General features: G+C 39.9%; 1 protein-coding gene across 2 annotated transcripts in view; it reads right to left on the bottom strand.

The window, feature by feature from the left end:
- The window catches only part of tgfbr3 (transforming growth factor, beta receptor III), an 83,419-nt gene that overhangs the window by 46,863 nt on the left and 11,375 nt on the right, over positions 1–25,181 (bottom strand). For both annotated transcript variants that reach the window (XM_077607681.1, XM_077607682.1), the window contains one exon: positions 20,454–20,570. The gene's annotated coding sequence lies outside the window, so the exon portion shown is untranslated. The remainder of the gene's footprint in view (positions 1–20,453; positions 20,571–25,181) is intronic.

The raw sequence follows: 25,181 nt of genomic DNA, 5'->3' as shown, positions 1-25,181 counted from the left end.
AACAAGATGTCCCGTATGAATTATTCATGTCGCGTTGTACAATTTAAATGAGGGTCAAAGCCGGGCGCGCCAGCGAGTCGCCGCATTAAAAATAGACGAGCGGCATATTTTCCGCGCTTTCATTAAAACCCGTTTCGCGTTCCCGTTGAACGTTTTTGTCGGAGCGAACATGTACGCCAGGACGGTAGGTCGCGTGTTGCAAAAAAAAAACGTGGGAAGCATCACACGCGGTGGACTTTGACCCCGGAGACGAACAAAGTCTTTGATCGGGTTGCCATACTCGTCAACGTTTTCCCATATTTTATACATTTTTTAAAAATCATATTAAATATTCCAGATAACTTTTGTACGGGATTTTTTTTTTAAGTATGTTTTTTTTGCAATTGTTTTGTAAATGTTTGGTATTTTTTTGGTAATTTTTGGGTAATTTGTTGGTAATTTTTGGGGTATTTTTTGGTAATTTTTGGGGTAACTTTTTTAGTATTTTTTCTGGTAATTCTTTGTTAATTCTTTGGAATTTTTTGGTAATTTTTTTGGTAAATTTTTGGTAAACGTTTGGTAAACGTTTGCTACATTCTTGGTAAACGTTTGCTACATTCTTGGTAAACGTTTGCTACATTCTTGGTAAACCTTTGCTACATTCTTGGTAAACGTTTGCTACATTCTTGGTAAACCTTTGCTACATTCTTGGTAAACGTTTGCTACATTCTTGGTAAACGTTTGCTACATTCTTGGTAAACGTTTGGTACATTCTTGGTAAACGTTTGGTACATTCTTGGTAAACGTTTGGTACATTCTCGGTACATTCTCGGTAACTTCTCGGTAACGTTTGTAAATTTCGGCTCTAATCCGGATCGTCTCGGTACGAGACGTAAACGTCATTACCGATTGCTAACGTTGTCATGCTTTGAGCATGATATGCCCGGGCACTATATAAAAATAGTATAGCGCGTCAGTAAGCAATGTACCTTGACAGTCAAGCTGTCAGTGTCATACAGCGACAAAGACAGAATTTTAAATTTAGTGCATACTGATTGGGCAACCCGTCCACTTTGGAGAAAATCTGACTTAAGAGTAAATATGTGCGTCCATCTAGGGTAGGTCAACCACTAATTGAAGACAAAATCACGTAGCTCAAAAGGGAAAAATAATGGTGGCAACGAAAAACGTTGTAAAGCTCACGTAACGAATTCGATTGGATAGCTATTTTACATTTTCGTTTGCACACTAGTGCGCATTTGAAAAACCAAAAAGAAGACTGATCATCTATAGTGACTTTTTGGGACTTTAATGGTAAGAGCGACAGCTTCATTTTAGCGTGCCGCGTTTGAAGCGTGTTAGCGTCTCGTTTTTTTTTTGCCGCATCGCACTCAAAGCCGCTAAAACGGCGGCAAACGGAGGTGGGGTGCCACCGGCGGGCAAATTAAACTTGCGACATCACGTGTCAAAGCAACACTTGGCGGGTTTTCGGCATGGCCCACACTCAAGCTGAGAAAGCCGACAGACACTTTATTCCAATTCATCGGTGTGACAAAAACAGATAGTAAAACCGAAGTTTCACTTCAATTGCAAAAATACTACATACAATATATCCTGTTTTCCACTTTAAAATATATTAATTAACATGTATTTGGTTTCTTTCCTTTTATAAACGATTAAAAGTTTCATGTTTGTACCTTTTTCAGAGTAGTATCTTATTTATTTTTTTATCCAACATTTAGTAAAATTTAAAAAAAAAAAATTAATTTACTCTAGTACGCTTATATTTTTCAAAGTAAAAAACTTTATATGCCAAGGAAATACAAAGCAAATCGACTATTTGTCACGTTTTATTTTTAGCTAACACACGTCTACACTGCTTAAAACAGGAAGTGAGCAGGCTACTGAACTTTCAAAATAAATGAATGTTTTAACAACATGCAAAACTTATTTTGAAGTTAAAACGGCGAGGCAAAAATGTAAACTTTCAACATTTTAATATTTGTTTCATGTAAATTCCTAACCAAAAAAACTTTAAAAAAAAAATAAAAATAAATTTTTTTTTTTAATTTGATACAAAATGCATATTTTGATTAAAAAAAAAAAAAGGGCAGTTCAATACGGAAGCTTGCAAGTGTTTAGCATCTCTGCTGTTGTGTTTCAATCCTCCACTAAGGGGCACAATGTGACCACTGATGCTAACATAAGCTAACGCCGCACTGACGCTAGGCTAGGATGGACCAAAAACATAATGTAAATAATTGATGGACACACACACACAGCCTCATTAATCACGGTCGTCATGGCAGCAGTCCCGCAGGCGAATCATCACCACCATCACCACCATCATCACCATCATCATCATCATCATCAAAATGCACCGCAAACATATTGACGGCTCTGATTAATATTCGCGTCTTTAAAGTGAGATGAATTTCATCTTTGGACAGCACGCCGATTCGTGAACGTGATTGCTTCGCTTTCAAAATGGAGAGGATTGAGATGATTGGCTAATTTTCCGCTACTGACGGATGCCCAATTGCTGCCAACCCTCCCAGTCCAAATGCATTGGGCCTCCATTGCCATTAATGGCACTGAAATATGATTTTTTTGCCAAAAAGTAAAATCAGATAAATCTATTAGTGGATTAACTGTGATGTGTCATCTTACTTTCTCATATCGAATAATAGATTGCAACATTTTGAATGGTTTACTGTGCTTTTCAGTTTTTTTATTTTACTGAGTGTTTTACAATTGAAATTGTATTTTAAACTTTCTCTGAATACATAAATGTCATACTTTTACTTTAAATGGATTACTATGATACATATAAATATATACGCTTTAACGTATCGTATTTTTGGCGTCAAAAATAATCAGCAAACGAGAAGTCATCATATTCCTTTTTAAAACATACACTCACATTTCAAAAGTGCGATTGCAACGATTCCCCTTCCCCAATTTCCCCCTTCCCTCCGATAACAAAGTTGCATTTCCCGTGTCAAGCGGGCTAACGAGCCCGTTAGCCTCGTGTCAAAACGCTAACGACGCTAATGGCGCTAATAGATACAAATGCTAATGTAGAAATGTTAATTGCCATCTTCACACTTATTGTTTCTCAAAACAATCATTATTCACGCGTCCACAAAGTATCCGGGTTGCCTTTCGCCACGGGGGCCCTCAACCGCCCCCCCCAGCCCCCCCCTTTCCCCGCCCCTGCGGCGGTCCTTTGATTGGGCTGTGATTTGTTTTGATGTGTCAAGTGAGCGCTTTTTAAAACCTCCTTAACTCCGCGGGCCCGGCTCGAGCGCCCTCCCTTGGGGGCGGACGAACGGGCGTCCCGGCCCCCTCGCCGAATAATAGCGACCGCGCCCCTTTCTTCCATTGATAAGCCGCTATTAATTGGCGCCAATAGCCAGGCTGCCCGGCCTTTCTTTTGTATACACTTAGCATTACACTCATTAGCTTCCTGCCGCCCGGCGGCTACTTCCTGCTCCTCTCCTGGGAGGCAATTTGCATCCCGCCACGGCGTCTCTCCGGGCCCGTTGAGGAAATATTAGCTCCTTTTTTTCTTCAGCGGCCGACCCTTTCATTTATTTGGGGACGGCGCCGCCGATCGAGGGGCGATGGGTCGGCGCGCCGTGACGGGCGGCCCATCGATCGGTAGGTCGAAAGGCCGAGCGCGGGGCGGCGCCGAGGGGATGGTGTCGGAAACCCGGGGACGCTCGCGCGGGGGCGGTGTTAAATAAATAGACCCTCGCGCACTTGGCCGGGACTTTTTGACAGCACGCCGACAAATATTCTCCTGGCGAGGGGGCGGAGATATTGTCGTTGGAAGCAGACGGCCAGGTGGGAATCAAGTTGACAAATGTAAACATGATGCCACGCTTCTCAGTTGGAAAGTCGCCTGATTGGGAGAATCTGCCGAGATCGAGTTTTGATCGGTAAAAGTGCTAGAGGGTCGCAGGGGGTGCTGGAGCCTATCCCAACTGACTTTGGGCCAGAGGCGGGGGACACCCTGAATCGGTGGCTAACCAATCGCAGGGCACATAGAGATGGACAAACCATTCACATTCGCATTCATACCTAGGGGCAATTTAGCATACAATTAGCCTAGCATGCAAGTTTTAGGGATGTGGGAGGAAACCGGAGTACCCGGAGAAAACCCACAGAGCTCATGCAAACTCCACACAGGTGGACCAAGCTAGATTTGAACCCATGACCCAAGAACTGTGAGGATAACCACTCGAGCCGCTGGGCTGCCTTCAAAAACTAATATTTGATTTATTATCATATATACGGTCTGGAAATTACGAGATTAGATTTGGATTGGACGAGATTTGAACACACGACCCCAGAACTGTGAGGCTAACGCGCAACCCACTAGAGCAAGGGTGTCAGACTCGGGCTGGTTCGCGGGCCGCTTTAACGTCAACTCGATTTCACGTGGGCCGGACCATTTTAGATATAATATTTAGATTTTTTTAATAAATGGATTAAAAGAACTGGATTAAAAGCCCTGAATATTCAGTTTTTATAGATCTAAAACAATGTTTATTTTAGTTTTTTTTAAATATATTTTTAGATTTTACAAAATGATTTTTGAACTAAAAACACAGAAAAAATGATTAAAAAATACAATTATTGATTTAAAAGGGGGAAAATCAGCAAATTTAATATATATCTATACTCTTCATTTTAATTTGATCCTAAAATAGAAAGTCGGCACTCATGATTTACTTTCCCGGGGCACACAAAATGATGCGGCGGGCCAGATTTGGCCACCGGGCCGGCACTTTGACACATGTTATGGTCTGGAAATGACGAGAATGGATTTGAATTGGATAAGATTTGGACCCAGGACCCCAAAGCTGTGATATACTAATACGCTATCCATATTTTATACCTAATATTATACCTCATAAGGTCTGGAAATGACGAGATTGGGCCACACTGCCCTAGATAATATATATAATAAATGAATAAATGATGATATGAAACATATCCACTAGGTGGATGACAGCGACCAATCACGACTATCCTCCCCCAGTCCAAATGGGGTGAGCGTCCACTGGAAAATGAGCGCTACCAGTTAGCTTAGCGAGTTAATAGCATTCCCGTCCAGCGCCAACTTTTTCCCCCCAAGAAGGCAAGCGAAGGTTAGGCGGGGAAGACAAGAGGGGGGCCGCCGGGGAGCGAAAAGGCTGTGAAGTGGTCTCGCTGATGAAAAAAAGCGGAACCCGGGCGACGGGCGGGCGAGTGACAGTCGGGTTAAGACGGCAGCCATGTTCAATGGCAGGTGAAAACATCAAACGCCGCCTCAACCTGAGATTCTCCCATTAAATGTGCTGACACGGCCTCGTTTGCGGCGGCGCGGATTAGCGCACATCAGCGCCAAAGCTCCAAACAATACCTTCCCAAATTAAATGGATTAAGGCGGCCGCGGCTGACAGAGGAGGATTTCTTTTACTTTTAAATTCTCCCTCCACCCTCGCCTCCTCTTCAAAACCAAAGACGAAGAAGGAGAAACGGCATGCGAGCGCTTGGGCCACGCGGCTCTCACAGATGGCGACCGTTCGGAAAACTAAAAACAAAAACAAACGGGTGCTTCCAAATGGCACATTAGCATTTCCCGCTTTATCCGTAGACGTTAGCCTTTAATAAACACGCGAGGCGTGTTTATTATCTCTGTAAATGTTATCATTAGCATAGCGACTCGGTAGCGGGGGGAAAGCAGCTAGCAGGAAGGTTTGAAATGCTACGACTATTAGCACAGCACGGCCAGTGACCTAGCATAGCAAAATTATTTCCATTAACGTGGTGAAGTACATACATTGCCAATTGTTGAAAAAGTTTGTAAATGCTAAGCGTGTTTATTATCTCTGTAAATGTTATCATTAGCATAGAGAGACTCGGTAGCAGAGAAAAGCTAGCTGGAGGTTTGAAATGCTACGACTATTAGCACAGCATGGCCGGTGACCTAGCATAGCGAAATTATTTCCATTAACGTGGTGAAGTACAGACATTGCCAATTGTTGAAAAAGTTTGTAAATGCTAAGCGTGTTTATTATCTCTGTAAATGTTATCATTAGCATAGCAACTCGGTTGCGGGGAAAAGCAGCTAGCTGAAGGTTTGAAAATGCTACTACTATTAGCACAGCATGGCAGGTGACCTAGCATAGCGAAATGATTTCCATTAACGTGGTGAAATACATTAATTGTCAATTGTTGAAAAAGTTTGTAAATGCTAAGCATGTTTATTATCTCTGTAAATGTTATCATTAGCATAGAGACTCGGTAGCAGAGAAAAGCTAGCTGGAGGTTTGAAAATGCTACTACTATTAGCACAGCATGGCAGGTGACCTAGCATAGCGAAATGATTTCCATTAACGTGGTGAAATACATTAATTGCCAATTGTTGAAAAAGTTTGTAAATGCTAAGCATGTTTATTATCTCTGTAAATGTTATCATTAGCATAGCGACTTGGTAGCGGGGAAAAGCAGTTAGCTGAAGGTTTGAAATGATACGACTATTAGCAGAGCATGGACAGTGACCTAGCATAATGATATGATTTCCATTAACGTGGTGAAATACATACATTGGCAATTGTTGAAAAAGTTTGTAAAAGCCACTCAAGCAAGAAAATTAGCAGTTTTTGTAAATACCTATCCATATTTAAAAAAAAAAAAGTATTGTTAGCAAGATAGGTTTTGCTAAGTGTAGCACACTCGTGTTAGCCTTAAAATAATAGTTGAAGGCAGGGCTGGTTTTTGCTATGGGCAATGTGGGCGACCGTTCGTTCGGGGCGCAATCTATTTGTCGGTAGGCAGCCTGGCCTGCATCCCTCTAATGTAGTGTGTAATGTAATCAGGCTGTATCTAAAAAGGCATTTGGTTGTACTTGTACAATGACAATAAAGTTATCAATTCATATTCATAACAGACTAAATAGGCACCTGTTAATGCAAGGGTGTAAGACTCGGGTTGGTTCGCGGGCCGCTTTAACGTCAACTCGATTTCATGTGAGCCGGACCATTTTAGATATAATATTTAGATTTTTTTTTTAAATAAATGGATTAAAAGAACTGGATTAAAGGGCCTGAATATTCAGTATTTTATAGATCTAAAACAATGTTTATTTTAGCTTTTTATTATATATTTTTAGATTTTACAAAATGATTTTTGAACTAAAAACACAGAAAAAATGATTAAAAAATGACAATTATTGATTTAAAAGGGGGAAAAAATCAGGACATTTAATATACATCGATACTCATCATTTAAATTTGATCCTAAAACAGAAAGTCAGCACTCATGATTTACTTTCTCGGGCCGCACAAAATGATGCGGCGGGCCAAATTTGGCCCGCGGGCTGCCACTTTGACACCTGTGTGTTAATATAACATAGTAAGAGTTTTTCCAATCACTATTGATGAAAAAAAAACAAGCAGTCAGTCACTACGACTACGAAAAAAAGCGCGATTTACAGATCGGAAAACAAATTTATCAATAGCCTAATCTCATTATTTATTTCCATTTTTATTTTTTTAAGTTTCCACCGCATCGGGAACGACCTTGTCCTATTAGCGTAGCTCCAAAGCGAAAACATATTCCAACCCGATGTCTCGGAATGAACCGGCCACAGCGGGAATCGATAAACTCGTCTGAATGCGAATCCATTAAACATTAGCACGTAGCAACGATGCTGGAGAAGCTCTGATGTTTTTCATTTTTTTTCCCTCTTGGACTCGGTCTACGGAAGAAGAGCGGCTCGGCCCTGGCGTTCAATCCGCTCGTCCGCCGCGCGCGCTATCCGCCGAGCTAAGTGACACGCGCCGGCGGGCCGAGTAATGCGAGTGTGTACTCGCAGTCAAGCAGTAAATTACATTGTTTAGCTATCAAAGGCGAGCTGTAATTACATCTGTGCGACGGGCGAAGACGGGCCGCGTGGCCAAGACGCCGGCATACATAATCGCCGGCGGAATCCCATTAGGGACGAGAGAGAGCATTATTATGGAAATGACCTTTGGGCGACGGGATTTCAGCGGGATAAAAGAGAACATCATCCGGGCGGGGGGAAGGCGAGGCGTCTCTTTATTTTTTTTCCGCCGCGCAGATTTAAGAGGCTTTCTGCCTTTTTTTTCTTCGTCTTTTTTTCCGACGAATCTCGTGGCAGGAGGACGGATTTAAGAGTGTGACGCATGGCTAATCTGATGCTTGAACGCCAGCCAAACAGGGAAGGTTCTCACCTTGACGTGAAGGAGGGGTGTCAAACAAATGCTTTGCGTCAAATTAGCTGTCGGTGCGGAAACGGGGGGAGGGGGGAAGGTGTGTTAGAGGGGAGGGGGGGGAGGGGAGGTCGAGAGAATACGACCTCGCGCCTCGGAAGGCCGCGACGGGCGACTGATGCGCTAAGACAGCCGGATGCTCCGGACCGGCGGAGTCGCTGATTCCGCCGCAGCGGCGGCCGGACTTCTCGCAAGAGATTCGTGAGGACGTTTGAACGGGGAGAGAGAGAGAGGATTTCGCTACGTGGGTGCTAACGATGGGAAAAATGCGGTTTTGTAGAGGGCGGGGGAACGAAAAAGGGATTTTGATGGCTTGAGAAGGACCCATTTAAGTATATTCTTCAAAAATTGGGGTTTATGACTTGAATGATAATCTTTCAAATCCATTTTAGCTCGGGACAATTTAGACGCACATGTGCCAAAGTGGCGGCCCGGGGGCCTAATCTGGCCCGCCGCATCATTTTGTGTGGCCCGGGAAAGTAAATTATGAGTGCCGACTTTCTGTTTTAGGATCAAATTAAAATGAAGTGAGATGTATATTAAATTTCCTGATTTTCCCTGTTTTAAATCAATAATTGTATTTTTTTAATTAATTAATTTTCTGTGTTTTTAGTTAAAAAATCATTCTGTAAAATCTAAAAATATATTTAAAAAAAAGCTCAAATAAACATTGTTTTAGATCTATAAAAATGAATACTCAGGGCTTTTAATCCAGTTGTTTTAATCCATTTATATAAAAAAATCTAAATATTATATCTAAAATGGTCCGGCCCACGTGAAATCATGCTAACCACTTCTTTGTATTCCAACTGATTGCACGATAGTCGTCCAGTCTTGACTATAATTTCCCACACTTCCCCTGCCAGAATCCCCGCCATTGATTACGCCGTAGGTTTCAACTATGCAGAGGCAAAAAATTACAAAAATTGTATAATCTTGACAATTTTGGATCTGTAAGACTGACAAGAATATATCATTTAATTTAGCCATACAGGGCAAATCTTATTCTAATGACCATAAATCACCCTTTTTTTCCCCATAGTTTGGCATTGCCTGCCACTGAAGTGCAATTAATTTATGTCTTTTTAAACTCTAACCACCCATGGCTTATGTAGTGTTTTTAGCAATAGTTATCAACTATGCAGAGGCAAACAATTACAAAAATGGCATAATCTCAACAGTTTTAGATCTGTAAGACTCTTTGACAAGTATTTATCATTTAATTTAGCCATACAGGGCAAATCTTCTTATTTTAATGACCATAAATCACCTTTTTTCCCCGTAGTTTGGCATTGCCTGCGACTGAAGTGCAATTAATTTATCTCTTTTTAAACCACCAATAGCTTATGTAATGTTTTTAGCTATAGTTATCCCCAAAAACTGTTCATATCTTACATTAAAATGTGCTTATTTTGTCTGTTGAGCCCTATTTTACTTTAACTTTAACATAAAACGATGTATAAGTGCAACTTACATTTTTCCCCCTTGGCTAACGCGACTTAAACTCAAGTGAGACTTATAGTCCGAAAAAAAACGGTATTCTAAAATTCCCATAAAAAGACACGTGGCAGAAAAAAAAACAACAACAACGGTAAGCTTGCTTTGACACGGCAAGTTCGCGATGGGAGCGCTGTCGCCCACGTAAACTTTGAAAACGTAAACGTGTCAAATTTTGTTGCTAATTGTACAAATTGACCTCATCAAGCAGACGCGCTACAACTTTTTGTTTTGCTTTTCATCTCCACATCACAGAGCGGCAAGTATTATAAATAATACAAGTAAAAATAGAGTCTTTAGTACATAAGCGCAGTTTGTTTTGTTGGCTGTCAAGTGCGCAACACGGCGCGCTAATCAAAGCGGGCGAGTAAAAAGCTGCTCGCGGATTGATCTGTGCATACAACTTAAGTGTATTAGAGCTGCTAATCCCTGTAAATATCTGCAGGCGAGGCAAAGGCAGCCTTTTAACATCCACTAAGTCAAGTAAATACGAGCAAATGGAGGAATGGGGGAAAAATAAAAAAAATCAGACGGTTATATATAGACGTGCGGCGCTAATGAGCCCCGCGCTCGGATATTTTCGAGGTTTTCGCCACCCCGCGGTTCGGGGAGGGCGCCGATTTCGACGTAAATGGGGAGCGTCTGTTCCCGGATAACGCCGCGACAGATGGAAGGGGAGGGAGGAGGAAAACGGGAGCGTGAGAGCTTTTTTACCTCGGAGGAGGTGGCAACAGTGAAGCCACTCATTAACACTGAATTTACCACTTCGTTAGCGAGAAGGCTCCCCGCGGCGTGGAGGGTTAGCCTAGCCGCTAGGTCATTTTATTAGGGACTTTAGCGAGGTGACTTTTAAGGAGAAGTGCAAGGGGGAGTTGGCTCCGCCCACTGGGCGGCGTCGACGGCGTTGGGCGGTTTTAGAATTGGACGTTGATTGTTGTCGATGGCAGGGCGTGAGGTCACCACTAGGGCGGCGCCAAAAACAATTCAACTTCAGGGTGTAATTATATGTTCGCATTATTATCGTTTTCAATACAAGTGTCTGATTGATTTAAATTGAATACATTTACATTTTTCATTAAAATATTATAATATATAAGATTATCATAAAAACAAATAAACATAAAAAGTCTGTTAATGCTCTTGATTTAAAGATTGTATAGATTATGTAAAGATTTTTAAATGATTAATAATAAAAAATATATATAAATTTATAATTGAGACCTGGTGTCCTCATAGAATAATAATCTAAAATTATGTGTATGTAAAAAAACAAGAAACGGATCAAACATTAAATGTTTATGTTTATATTTAAGAGATAACACAATAAAAAAAATGGTTTTTTAATGAGTTTTAGTTGTATTTTTTTAACTCGAGGAGGAAAAAAATTTTCAATTTTAATTTTTTAATTTTCAACATTTATTAAAAATAAAATAGGAATAGAAGGGGGGCAAATACTAAACCCGAAACCTGACTTCGAATTATTGCTAAAAAGAAAAATAATAAAGTCAACGTTAGACCAATACAATGTATTTGGCCATAAAATGTTAGTATATTTGCATGCAAAATTGCAACAAGGGACCACAAAACGACAGCAAAAAAAAACATGTTGCCGGTCTGTCCAATTGTGTTCCAAGCGCCTTCTACACTTCGACGATAAAGTTTTTCCATTGGGAGTCAATATTAATGGCGTTGGTGAGAAAGTTAGCATCAAAGTACGCCGCCCACACCGTCGGAATATAAAGCGCCGTGGCATTATGCCGTCTTCAATCACACATCACATGTCTATGGAAATGCCTTCTTGGCTGTCGGGACCCGTGCCCCTCGCTCGCTCGCTCTTCAGGGTCAGCCAGCTCCTCATCTGGCAAGTCCGAGTACATTTTTGGGGAAAAACTTCTATAGCACTTCTCACAGAAAAGAATTCTACTGGCGGATGTTTCCTAAATACGCAGAATTGCCATGAAACCATTCCTTTTCTGAAGGGTGACAGGGGGTGCTGTAGCCTATCCTAGCTAACTACAGCCCTCAGATGGGGGACAGCTTGAATCAGTGTCCAGTCAATCACAGGCCACAAGGAGACAAACAACCAATCGTTTCAAACCTAGATACGGTAATCCCTCGGATATCACGGTTAATGTAGACCAGATAATTGAAAAATCGCAAAGTAGGATCACCCCAATTTATAGCCCCGCCCCTTTTCAGTGCTGAGTCCCTTTTTTATGAACTTTACATTATTTTTTAAATAATTAATAGCAGGGGAAAAATGTGAATAACTGATTTTGCGATTACTGAATTTGTGATAATCGGGGGAAGACTGTACAATTTAGCATACAGTTAGCTTAGCATGCATGTTTTTGGGATGCGAGAGGAAACTGGAGTACCAGGAGAAAACCCATGGAAGCACGGGGAGTACATGCAAACTCCAAACAGTGAGGCCCGAACTGGAATTGAACCATCGACCCCAGAACACTAAGGCTGAAGCTCTAACCCACATGCGTCAAAGTGGCGGCCCGGGGGCCAAATCTGGCCCACCACATCATTTTGTGTGGCCCGGGAAAGTAAATCATGAGTGCTGACTTTCTGTTTTAGGATCAAATTAAAATAGAGTATAGATGTATATTACATTTCCTGATTTTCCCCCTTTTAAATCAATAATTTGAATTTTTTAATCCATTTTTTCTTTGTTTTTGGTTCAAAAATCATTTTGTAAAATCTAAAAATATATTTTAAAAAAAAGCTCAAATAAACAGTGTTTCAGATCTATAAAAAAAATCTAAATATTATATCTAAAATGGTGCGGCCCACGTGAAATAAAGTTGACTTTAAAGCGGCCCGCGAACCAACCCGAGTCCGACACCCCTGCTCTAACCACTTACGCCACCGGACCGCCTGATTTGATTGACATTAGCCAAATTGCTCCATAGTACAGAAAACATGCGCAACTACTGGATCGGATCTTGCGACCAAATCCGATACGGTCCAATACTCCATTAAAAAAACGTATCAAACCCCAATACCAATCGTGAGTCTCCTACATTCGGCCAAAAGAGATTGGACGTCTGACGCCGTCAATCAGATATTCTGTCACGCCGCCTGGGTGTCCCCGTGGAGTTTTTGTTTTGATCGTGAAAAACCGGCCAAGGCGAGCCCCGTTCGGACCCCTGCTTTCCCGCAGGCGTCTGATTGAAGCTGGCGGGTGGCTTGGCCGTCCTTTTCAGACGGGACGCAGCCGTCCCCGCCTTTGTCCGGGGCGCCGCGCACCTCCGAGTCGGGGTGTGAAGCAGGTCTATTAACAAGTTTTCCTGAAGGCGACGTGGGGAGCGCAAATGGAGCGGGCCGGGGCTCCTTTTAAGGGCTTCTGGCGCTCTTGTCTTGTCAGCTTTTGAATTGCGACCTGCGGCCGTCAGACGTCTTTGTCCCCAACATCGCACCCGGCGGCTTTTGACGCCGCCTTGTTTGTAACTCAAAACAGATGAAAGCGCTCGTTTGGCCCTCAATGGAGTCGTGTCTTGCAACAATGCAACAATAGTTGGACACTAAAGTGCAGTTGTTAACCACAATAAGCAGATCACTTTCAGGGTTTTTATTTTTGCTATGGGCCTATTATTATTGTATACTATAGTATTTGGGCTCGGAACTGTAACATTTGAGTCATATGTTTATATTTTCTTATGACATCCTAATTAGGACTCAAAGATCCATATTTTGCATGTACCGTATTTTCTCGCAAATAAATCGTACTCTTAAATTTGCCTTAAATTGTCGAATTTGACAATTTCTCTCGTATAAGCCGCCCCCTGATTCACAATTTCCACCTCCATATTCATGGTTTTAAAAGGGAGTACAAATGTGTTACTTTGAAGGGAAAATCTTAAGAAAAATCATCGCACGTGGTATTTCTGAGATACTGTATAAATCGATTGCTGGGTTGCACATTACGAAAGACTGTTGCCTGCACATAGACAAATTCAAAAAGGAAGTCATGTGAGCAGTGCAACCAGGAAGTGTGTCCGAAAGCAGTCTAATTTGTCACCCCGAGGTTAAATGTCGGCGCCCTAAACGAGCAACAAGTTAGTTTTTTAACGTTTTATGCAAAATACGGTTGATATTTTTCTTGAATTTCATTCATAGACATCAAAATACATTTTGTTATGCGTTTTATCTGTTTCTCTTTTCTCTATTTTGAAATAAATGACCGTATCGGCTGCATTGTCTTGCGCTATGGCGTTTGTCTTTGTCACCTTGCAGTTTCGTGCATGTCAAGTCTAATTTGTGCGCATATAAGCCGTACCCTTGATTCAGTCATAATTTTTTAGCGATAAATACTGCGTACATGCGAGAAAATACGGTATATACATTTTTGGGGGGTGGGGGGCTGGTGTTTGGTCAAAAACAGCACTTCTGGCAATATGATTTGCGATAGAAAAACATTCTTAGGGCCACAACAATCAAGTCAATTTGAGATTTTGCTAGAATTGTTGGGATTTATTTCTATCTGTGGGAGATACGGTCATATTTCGTCATTAATATACTGTTGATGACTCCAAAAAAGCCATAATGTTTGCTCAAAAACATTAAACGTCAATATAAGAGACGGGTGCCTGACAGGCTACTTTTCCGTGTCCACATCTTCTTTAAAAATTGACTTTTTCATTTTTGGTAATGGCTGCTGCCAACAAAAAAGTCATTTCTCCAAAGAGGCTCACGTGTTTGTTCACACATTTTCCCCCCCGGTCCCAGCGCTCCGAGAAACGAGCGGGGATTATGCGGGGTGGCGAATTGCGCTTTAACAAGCCTTCCTCGTTGCCCGCCACCTGTGTTGACAACAAACTTCGCCGTTAGCCTCGCTCGCCCCCCGAGCGAGGACGCATAATTACGCCGGCTTTCCTGCGGGACGCGGCCCGACCCGGGTCGCCTCGGAATTCTCGGCGGCGGCGCTAAAACGGAGCAAATTTCCAAGGCGACAAAGAACACCTCCGCTCGCGACGGCCCTGGCGACTAATTGGCGGCGCTGGGATGTGAGCGTGTACAAATACTTTCTGGTGGGCAGACCCTTAAGATTACTTCATTTTTTTGCAATAGCTTTTCAGTGCAGACTCTAAAAGACGTAAAAATCAATATTTTAACACATTATTGAAATAATCTAACTCGATTTGATGAAAAAAAAATGAAGTGGGCGATGTATTTGCCAAAGGACGTCAGAAATATGCTTAAATTATATTGAGGATTTGTAAACGTGTGCTAGAAGAGAAACATAAAATCTGGGATCGTCATTGAATCTTAAGGAATGGGTAGTTTTAAGTAAATAAAAACTATTTTAAGAACTAAAGAATTTGAAAAATGCAAATACTTGGTTTTTTTTTCCCGTGAATAAACAATACATTATGAAACAAAAACTGGAGACACTCAGAGATAGCTGACTCTTCTCTTAGCACTATGCTTCAAGTTAGCATTAAGCTAATCGGTTATCAAGTTATTGCGAAATTCCTCTGACCTTTGACCCCATGACCCAATTTTTTTTTTTTTGCAAGCCATGTCAAGGTCGAGTGTTTAGCACGTCGGCCTCACAGCTCAGGGGTGCTGGGTTCAAATCCAGGTCGGTCCATCTGTGTGGAGTTTGCATGTTCTCCATAATGTAGACATATATTTTTTGAAAATAAATGGATTCAAAGAACTGAATTAAAAGCCCTGAATATTCAGTTTTTATAGATCTAAAACAATGTTTATTTTAGCTTTTTTATATATTTTTAGATTTTACAAAATGATTTTTGAACTAAAAACTACAAATCTTCGGCCTCACAACTCAGTGGTTCTGGGTTCAAATTACAATTATTGATTTAAAAGGTGGAAAATCAAGAAATTTAATATACATCTATACTCTTCATTGTAATTTGATCCTAAAACAGAAAGTGAGCACTCATGACTTACTTTCCGGGCCACACAAAATGATGCGGTGGGTCAGATTTGGCCCCCGGGCCGCCACTTTGACACATGTGATCTACGTAGACCAGACACGATAATCGAAAAATCACAAAGCAGGGTCACCCCTATTATAACTTTTTTTACGAGTTTCAGCGTGGCTTTTCCCATTTTTATTAACTTAAAATAATAATGAAGTGGGGAAAAAAATGCAAAGTAGTGAATTCATTTATAAGTGAAGACGCGATAATCGAGGGATTACTGTATTTCGTAAATATGACCTGTTTTGCTCAGGATTTACACAGGTGAGCGATGATTAAAAAAACAACGTATTGGCAGCGTCTGACATCATCGGCTAAATCTATTTATGTTTCCGCCGACACACCTTGACAAGTAATAGGTGTGCACGTTTGCGTGCGGGCAAGCAGCTGGAGTCGAAAGACTTATTAGCAGCCGCGCTCTTTCGTGCGATCGGTCTCGCCGACGTGGCAAAGTATGTGCGAGAGTCTTGCGAAAAAAGGGGCCCCCCGAAGACGCCGCGTTCAATTTCCGCCGTTCAAACGGGAACTGCTCGGGAAGGGCGCGCTGGGAGTCACAGTTGTACTTCATAATATAATTACCGCACGTCCTCAGGTAATACGCTACCACGAGAACGCGGGATTAAGTGAAAAGGACGTCGAGGAGTTGCTTTTGGATCGTCTCCATTTCGTGTCGTGGTGCCACTGACGGCAATAGATTTCCGGTCTATTGGAATTCCGGCGGCTAATAAAGCAATTTTAGATATAATATTTAGATTTTTTTTTTAATATATGGATTAAAAGAACTGGATTAAAAGCCCTGAATATTCAGTTTTTTTATAGATCTAAAACAATGTTTATTTGATCTTTTTTTTAAATATATTTTTAGATTTTCCCAAATGATTTTTGAACTAAAAACAGAACAAATGGATTTAAAAATTACAATTATTGATTTAAAAGGGGGAAAATCAGGACATTTAATATACATCTATACTCTTCATTTTAATTTGATCCTAAAACAGAAAGTCGGCACTCATGATTGACTTTCCCGGGCCACACAAAAATCATGCGGCGGGCCAGATTTGGGCCCCCGGGCCGCCACTTTGACACATATGCACAATAAAATAAGGCAGGATTAAATATTAAACCTCAGTTAATTGAGGGATGGAAATTTAAGAATTTGGTTAGGTTTGTATGTTTGTGTTCAAGATAACTCAAGAACGAATAAAGGGATTATTATGAAATTTACATGGTAAATGTTTGTAATTTAAAAGAGAAGGGATTCAATCCGGGGGTCAGGAGGTCAAATGTCAGATAGCGAATATTGCAATCATTTTAAGTGATTTAATATAATTAAAGAGGTTCTTTAATGCTATGCTGTGAATTCAAATGAGCCACGAGGAGACGATCAACGGGAACCAATCAGTTAAGAGTAAGTACGGAATTTCCGGAGAAACCGGAATGTGGAACGGCAAAAAAGTGGAACGTATTTTAACGCCATTTATGTGTTTAGCACTAGCTAACAAGAAGAAAACCACCAGAAGACCTTGCATTTGACGTGTTTTGGGTCGCCCTTCTCCGCGGGGACGGGACCCCCGCAGCAGATGGCGAGCGAGGCCCTGACAACAAGACGTTTTTTTTTTCTCCGCCATCCTCCCCCGTCCGCGGACCCCCCCTTCCTCGATTCGCCGCTCTCTCCAGCCAGCAGAATAATGAAAAGCCCGACCGTGGTCATGGCTAACTCAATCTCATTATAATCTCCCTTTTATTTTATTCATCGGGCCCCCCGGGAGGCTGTCTGCCAGCGATGTGCCTTTCAACCTCCAGAGAGGAGATCTTTGGAGAGCGTAATGAAGTCACAGAGTGGCACAATTATTTCCCAAAGACGCCACGTTAATGTACTCGACAATTCCCCCGGGAAAGGACGCGTGATGACAATTGCTTTGTACGCCTTTGATCGCTGCTTTAAATACTGGCCAGGATCAACTACGGGCTGAGGGACACACCCCTCAAATCCCCCCCGCCCGACACCCCCCTCTCGTTTCCCTGCCGTTACTACACGCACACACTGGGGTAAATGACTCACACGGGTATGTACCTGCAAGCTTGGGTACAAATTGCTACGTGACCATTTCAAAATAAAATAACGGATAAAGGAAATGTATTGAAAGGAAGGTGGATTACGAAACTTGAAACTTAATTTCATATATTGGAACAGTTAATAGCATCTCAAAGGGTTTTGTAATTTAATAAAAAAATGTATGTAGAGGCATTCTTAAGGAGAGGTACCACTGTAGTCTTGTCCTTTTTATTTAAAAATATAAAATGTCAAGAAATTTAAAAAAATAGACAAGTCAAAACTGTGTGTGAGTGTTACCACTGTGTGTGTATTATATTTATGTATGTATGTGTGTGTATGTTACCACTGTGTGTGTATTATATGTATGTATGTGTGTGTTTGTTACCACTGTGTGTGTATGTTACCACTGTGTGTGTGTATGTTACCACTGTGTGTGTATTGTATGTATGTATGTATGTGTGTGGGTGTGTTACCAGTGTATATTATATGCATGTATGTATGTGTGTGTGTGTGTTACGACTGTGTGTGTTACGACTGTGTGTATTATATGTATGCATGTGTGTGTGTATGTTACCATTGTGTCTATTATATGTATGTATGTGTTACCATTGTGTGTGTATTATATGTATGTATGTGTGTGTTACGACTGTGTATTATATGTATGTGTGTGTTACCACTGTGTGTATTATATGCATGTATGTATGTGTGTTACCATTGTGTGTATTATACGTGTGTGTGTGCTACCATTGTGTGTATTATATGTATCAATGTATGAGTTATCACTGTGTGTGTATTATGTGTGTGTGTGTATTATATGTATGTGTGTGTGTATTATATGTATGTGTGTGTGTGTATTATATGTATGCGTGTGTGTGTGAGCAGTAATTGTTTACTTGTGTGTCTGAAACAATTTCACGTGTGTGTCAGACAAGTGCACGGGTGTCTGTAAGTGTGTGTCACGACAATGTGCGCATGACTTCAAATCAATAGGTTTCCATTATGTTGTTGGCCAGTGTCAGCGGCCTGTCGATGACGGCGTTACGCGGGTGACACCGAGGCCGCGACGCAGGGGGACACGACAAGCGGGAGAACGGGACGCTACACATATTTGCACTTACGGGAAGCCTCACGTTACCCTGCGTGCGGGACTATCGGGGACCCTGGCCGTAATTCTCGCTTTCAACCACACATCAATTATTCACTTTTGCATGGTGCTTGCGGCTAGGTTGTTAGCTAGCATTTTTGCGCTGGGTACTCGCCACGTTTTCCTGCATCTCACTGGCTGCCATTGACTGCGTCAGACGTCCGATCACGTGAGCGCATCTGGGAAATCTCGACTTGTAATACTACTACATTCGCTACCACCCTCCCACTCCAACGGGATTGGACGTTTACTAGCCATCAACTACGGATAAAGTCAATTAAATTTGCTGCAGAGCCACAAAATCGCTACATGATCATTACTAACCTCGCTTGCAATGCTACTTACGGCTAGCATATGTACAATTATGTTGACCAAAAAAATTGTTCTACTTTCTTAATAGAAATTTTCAAGTGAAGCAAATTCATTTATTAAACCAAATGTCTTATTTTGAGGTGTCAGCAAGGGGGGCGGGGCTATGATGGGGTCCGCTTGGGGATTTTCAAACTTTACATGACCCCTCAAAATGAGCGTTTGGGGATTGAGCGCTAAGCAATGAAGCCGTCAAGGAATCTATACATTGTGACGAGCAGAAGGAAAAGAGGTGACAAAACTATTGTTCTTCTCTCGTCGCCACCATTTATTTTTATAGATGCGTGTTTAATGATCAGCTGTCTCATGACTCACGCGAGGGTGTCATCTTTTATGCGCTTATTAGACAGCTTACAACAGCAGGGAAGCCCATTTGTTTTAATGCGCACACTTTGTCACGCACTATTTATTTTTATTTGGACCATGAAGCCCCTGGGATGAACTCAAGATGATAAGAAATATAAAAAAACATATACTCAGAGTTCTGTCTTGTTTGCGTCATTGTTTACAGATTTTTTTATATTTTATTTTTATTTTTTTAAACGTGTACGTGGCCGTTGTTTTAAGTGCAGTTTGTATTTATTATTATTCAAACGCTTAGTTCAATAATTGGTGACTCTAAAATTTTGATGAAAAATCCATGTGTATAACCACAGAAAATACAATAATAATAAGAAATACAGCAATTTAATGAGAAAATTACATATTTGAGCTCAAGTCTGGAATATACGTGGTAAAATTGTATAGGGTGTAAAAATATTAAAATGATGTTCAAATGTTGCTGTCATAGTATAAAGATACAGAAATAACCCTCAAATATGAATTTTGATTTAGTGGCAGTCCTAATTTGTGAAAATACTTTTAAGACTAAATGTGTATTTTCTATTGTGTTTAAGTCTGGGATATGACTGCTAAAATAAAAAAAAAGTTGTTGTCACAGTATAAACATGCACAAATGATGCGCAAATTTGACAATATTTTAAATCGTGGCAGTCCTATTTTGCATTTTCTATTGTTGTTATAAACACAGATTCTACGGAAAAACTTTTAAAAAGGGTTTCATGCGTATTTAAATATAGGGGCCATTTATCTAATAATTGAAGTGGCAATCTTACACATTGACGCATGAAATATAGTGTAAAGAAATAAAATCAGTTTCTTACTACATTTCGATGGGCATCGTCCACCTTTTCCTGCTGTGCTCATCTTGACCACAAGGAGGCAGTATAATACACACATCCATGTGTCCATCCATAAAACGGCTACACCCCCACAGGAAGCTGCAAAATATGAAACATGGATTATATAACAAAACGATACATTCTGTGTATAGGATAAAGAACATATGCCAGTAAGTAATGTTAAAGCGAAGATATTTTAGTTGTTTTCAGTTCAAAATTTTACGCTCAACTGAACAACTCAAATCTCAAAAGACTCGTACTTATTTTGTTTGTTTGTTTGTTTTGGAGTAAATTACATGACAAAAAAAAAATGAAACCCGTGCACAGTGTTTTTTTTCTCTTTCTGATCCCGCGGGCGTGAGCGTCCTTAACGACTTGAGGGAATTCAGGTTAATGCTTTGACAAGGTTTGAGCACAGCGGGTCATGTCGCGCGCCACGCATGGTCGCTCGCGTTCACTTGAGCAGCTGACAGGTTCTAATCACACGCTGACGGCCTCCGGGCGCTCGACGCTGCTTTCTCGCTTTTTTTTTTAAATCATCATCAGCCTCCAATGACAAAACCACAATGACACTCAAAGTCGCTCTAATTGTTTGGGCTAATTGGGATGACACAGCTCGCTTACATGAGCCGCTGTCATTTGCACACACACACACACACACACATATATACACACCCACACAATCACACATAGCGATGGGTCTACTGAAACGCTTCATTAAGTACACCTCCAACAATGTCAGTCAGTCCGATAGAGATGTCATGGAACAATATGTTTGTTATCTTGCTTGTAAAAATCATTCATTTAATAAATGTTCAACTCCCAATCAAAATTTTGAAACATAAGCAAGAAACATGAGCTGTTAAAACTCAGCATTTCAACTCATGAGATTAAAACTCTCTTTGAATTGGAATTTTGGAGGTAATTTTCAATTTGAAAAATTCAAGTGGGAATTCACGATTAAAGTTGATTTTTTTATCTTGTATATATAGTTTGCATTTAAATAGAATTGTATTATATATATATATATATATATATATATATATATATATATATATATATATATATATATAACTAAAATTTGCGCTACTAATAAGAACAATTTTAGTGCACTTTAGCATGCAGATTTTTGGGGGGTTCAGTTTATTGCTAATTAAATAGAATTGTATATATATATATATATATATATATATATATATATATATATATATATATATATATATAATACAATTCTATTTAATTAGCAATAAACTGAACCCCCAGTTCAGTTTATTGCTAATTAAATAGAATTGTATTATATATATATATATATATATATATATATATATATATATATATATATATAATACAATTCTATTTAATTAGCAATAAACTGAACCCCCCAAAAATCTGCATGCTAAAGTGCACTAAAATTGTTCTTATTAGTAGCGCAAATTTTAGTTTGTCATGGCCGCAAATGGATGGCGACCAATCCAGCACTCTTACGACCCCTGTGAGGATAAACTGAAGTGATAAAAAATAATAATAATAAACAATTGTCACCCATAGCACAAAGACTGTCAAGCAGGGCCTGACCGAGCAGTAACAGCAATTCTCTGACATTCAAGTGAGTATATGGACGGTATCTAATGAGCATTCATCATCCACTGCCAAACCTCCCACTTCAAATGGATTGGACATCTATAGCCCGAGTTCCAAAGTTGTCAGTCGCACCGTCCATTGTTCTCCACAGGAATGGCGTGGGATGAATAAAAAAAAAGGAGGTCAGCTCACGCCCGCGGGATGCGAGCCAGCTGCTTCCTGACCACCTGACCAATGTGAGGACCCTCCCTGCCGCCCCCCTACCATCTCATTAATGGCCAAACAATCACATTGTTTCTTCTGGGGAAACCGAGCGCTGTTTTGCTTGTGTGCTTATTTTTCAGCATGTGCAAGTGATATTGTTTGGGGATATTTTGATAACGCTATCCATATCTATCTATAGATCTATCTATATCTATAGATCTATCTATATCTATAGATCTATCTATAGATCTATCTATATCTATATATCTATCTATATCGATATATCTATCTATATCGATATATCTATCTATATCTATATATATCTATATCGATATATCTATCTATATCGATATATCTATCTATATCTATATATCTGTCTATATCTATATATATCTGTCTATATCTATCTATATCTATATATCTATCTATATCCATATATATCTATATCCATATATATATATTTCAGCAACACGTTTATTTATTTATATATTTTTTATTAAGTTATTTATCAGCTATTAATTGATGTCAAAAATGTATTTTCCTGTGTCTGTATTCTCACCCTCTTGCTACTGTTAAAGTGAAATTTCCCAAATACGGGATGAATAAAGTTAACTAATCTAATCTAATCTAATACAAAAGTGGCGGCCCGGGGGCCAAATCTGGCCCGCCGCACCGTTTTGTGTGGCCCGGGAAAGTAAATCATGAGTGCTGACTTTCTGTTTTAGGATCAAATTAAAATGAAGAGTATAGATGTATATTCAATTTCCTGATTTTCCCCCATTTAAATCAATAATTGTATTTTTTTAATCATTTTTTTTCTGTGTTTTTAGTTCAAAAATCATTCTGTAAAATCTAAAAATATTAAAACAAGCTAAAATAAACATTGTTATAAAAAATGAATATTCAGGGCTTTTAATCCAGTTCTTTTAATCCATTTATGTAAAAAAAATATAACTATTATATCTAAAATGGTCTGGCCCACATGAAATCGAGTTGACATTAACGCGGCCCACGAACCAAAAACCGAGTCTGATACCCCTGTAATACAATGTCAAAAACATTTAACTTTTCCACGACATTGACGGTGCTCGACGTCCAATCAATTTTGACTAAGAAGAGCAAATTAAGAGAATACTTACTAGTAATACGCTAAAAAGAGGATTTAGACACATTTGAATGTCTATTATTGATTTATCAACGATCAGAAAAGCTTTTAATTAATTAATTTTAGCAGTTTAGATGGCAGACATACCGAATGAAACGGTAAAAAATGTGGCCAAAAAAAAAAGAGTTTGAAACCTGTGCTGTAAAGGGTTAAAAAGCAAAAAAAAATCCCAAAATGACGAGTAGTCAGCCAGTTTATTTTCCTGCGACATTCCAAGTTAGGCGAGAAAAAGGAGCGAAGGGGGTGGGGGGTTCATAGGCAAGACGGCCGGTTGAAAAGAGAGCAGACGTGACAAGACAACACAGCGTTTACACAATAACTGCAAATCACGACAAGGAGACGAAGTGAGCCCACGGGTGCCACCCGCCGCCACCGCCACCCGCCGCCACCCGCCGCCGCCCCTCCCAACCTCAACCCCGCTTCTTTATTTAGACGCCAAAAGCTAGAAATGTGTCTTAATGTGATAAACGTCAACGTGACGCATTTGGAGCACAAATCAAATGTTTGCGCTTTCCTGAAAACAGCAAAACAAAAACACACGCTGCCAGCACAAACATTTTGCTTTTGTTGTCATGTTAGCATATTGTTAGCGACGAGCGACGGGACGACGGGAAAGAAATACAAGGGAACAAGAATTCACACTCGGCGATCAAAGACTCGTTTCATACGTGGATGGACTGAGAGGGAGAGAAAGAGATGGAAGCAATGTCTACTAGCATAATGCTATCATATAATAAGAAAGCTCATAGACAGGTTAATAAACATTAGCATCAACAATTCGGTGAACATCCTTTAAAGAACAGTTTAGCCCAAAAAATAATTGTGAAAACTACAAATTTGTGAATAATGTTTACAGTTAGACTTTGGCGTTCGTTTATCTCATTGGCTGTCATTGACAGTGATGGGCGTCCAATTTATTTGTAAAAGGAGGGCTAGCAGTGACAGCAAATTTTGACTTAAAAAATAATAATAATAAATTGTACTGTATCTAAGTTATTTGCAGGCATCTTGTTTCATTGACATTAATAGACATCCACTCCCACCCAAATATTACATCTGTGTTAATTTTTTTTAAACCATATTTTCTCGAATATAAGCCGTATTTGTAACTAAAACAATGAGGACTGAATCAAGCAGATATCACTAAAGTAACATTTACTATTTTTTGGTTATTTTCTGTTTTGCGGAAAGAAAAAAAACATTATTGGATAAATTACTAACTTCCTTATAATATTGACCCTAAAAATGTGCTTTTGATTCATACAGTATCTCAGAAATAAAACGCGTGATGATTTTTCGAAAGATTTTCTCTTCAAAGTAACACATTTGTACTCCCTATTAAAACCATGAATATGGAGGTGAAAATTGTGAATCCGGGGACGGCTTATACGCGAGAAATTGTCAAATTCAACAATTTTAAGGGTGCAGCTTATACACAGGGGCAGCTTATGTGCGAATAAATATGCTAAATAAAAAAATACATGCGATTAGATTTTTTTAAACTGATTATATTTTAAAATTAGATTTGTAAATATGATTTTTTTTAAATAAGGCATGTTTATAAACCAGTTAAATCCTTTAAAATACATTAAAAATATTTCTTAAATATATTGTTATACATACATTCAATTTATTTTAACTGCAAGCCGCTGACCTAAAATTTAACATATTTCATTGCCACGACAGCAATAAACGTCCGATCCATTTGAACCGGGCGGCCTTTAAATGACGATTGTCAAACTGTCGAAATTCAGGTAAAA

Source organism: Stigmatopora argus, chromosome 8, assembly GCF_051989625.1.
Source record: "Stigmatopora argus isolate UIUO_Sarg chromosome 8, RoL_Sarg_1.0, whole genome shotgun sequence".
Taxonomy (NCBI): domain Eukaryota; kingdom Metazoa; phylum Chordata; class Actinopteri; order Syngnathiformes; family Syngnathidae; genus Stigmatopora; species Stigmatopora argus.
This window is presented reverse-complemented; position numbering and strand designations above follow the sequence as displayed.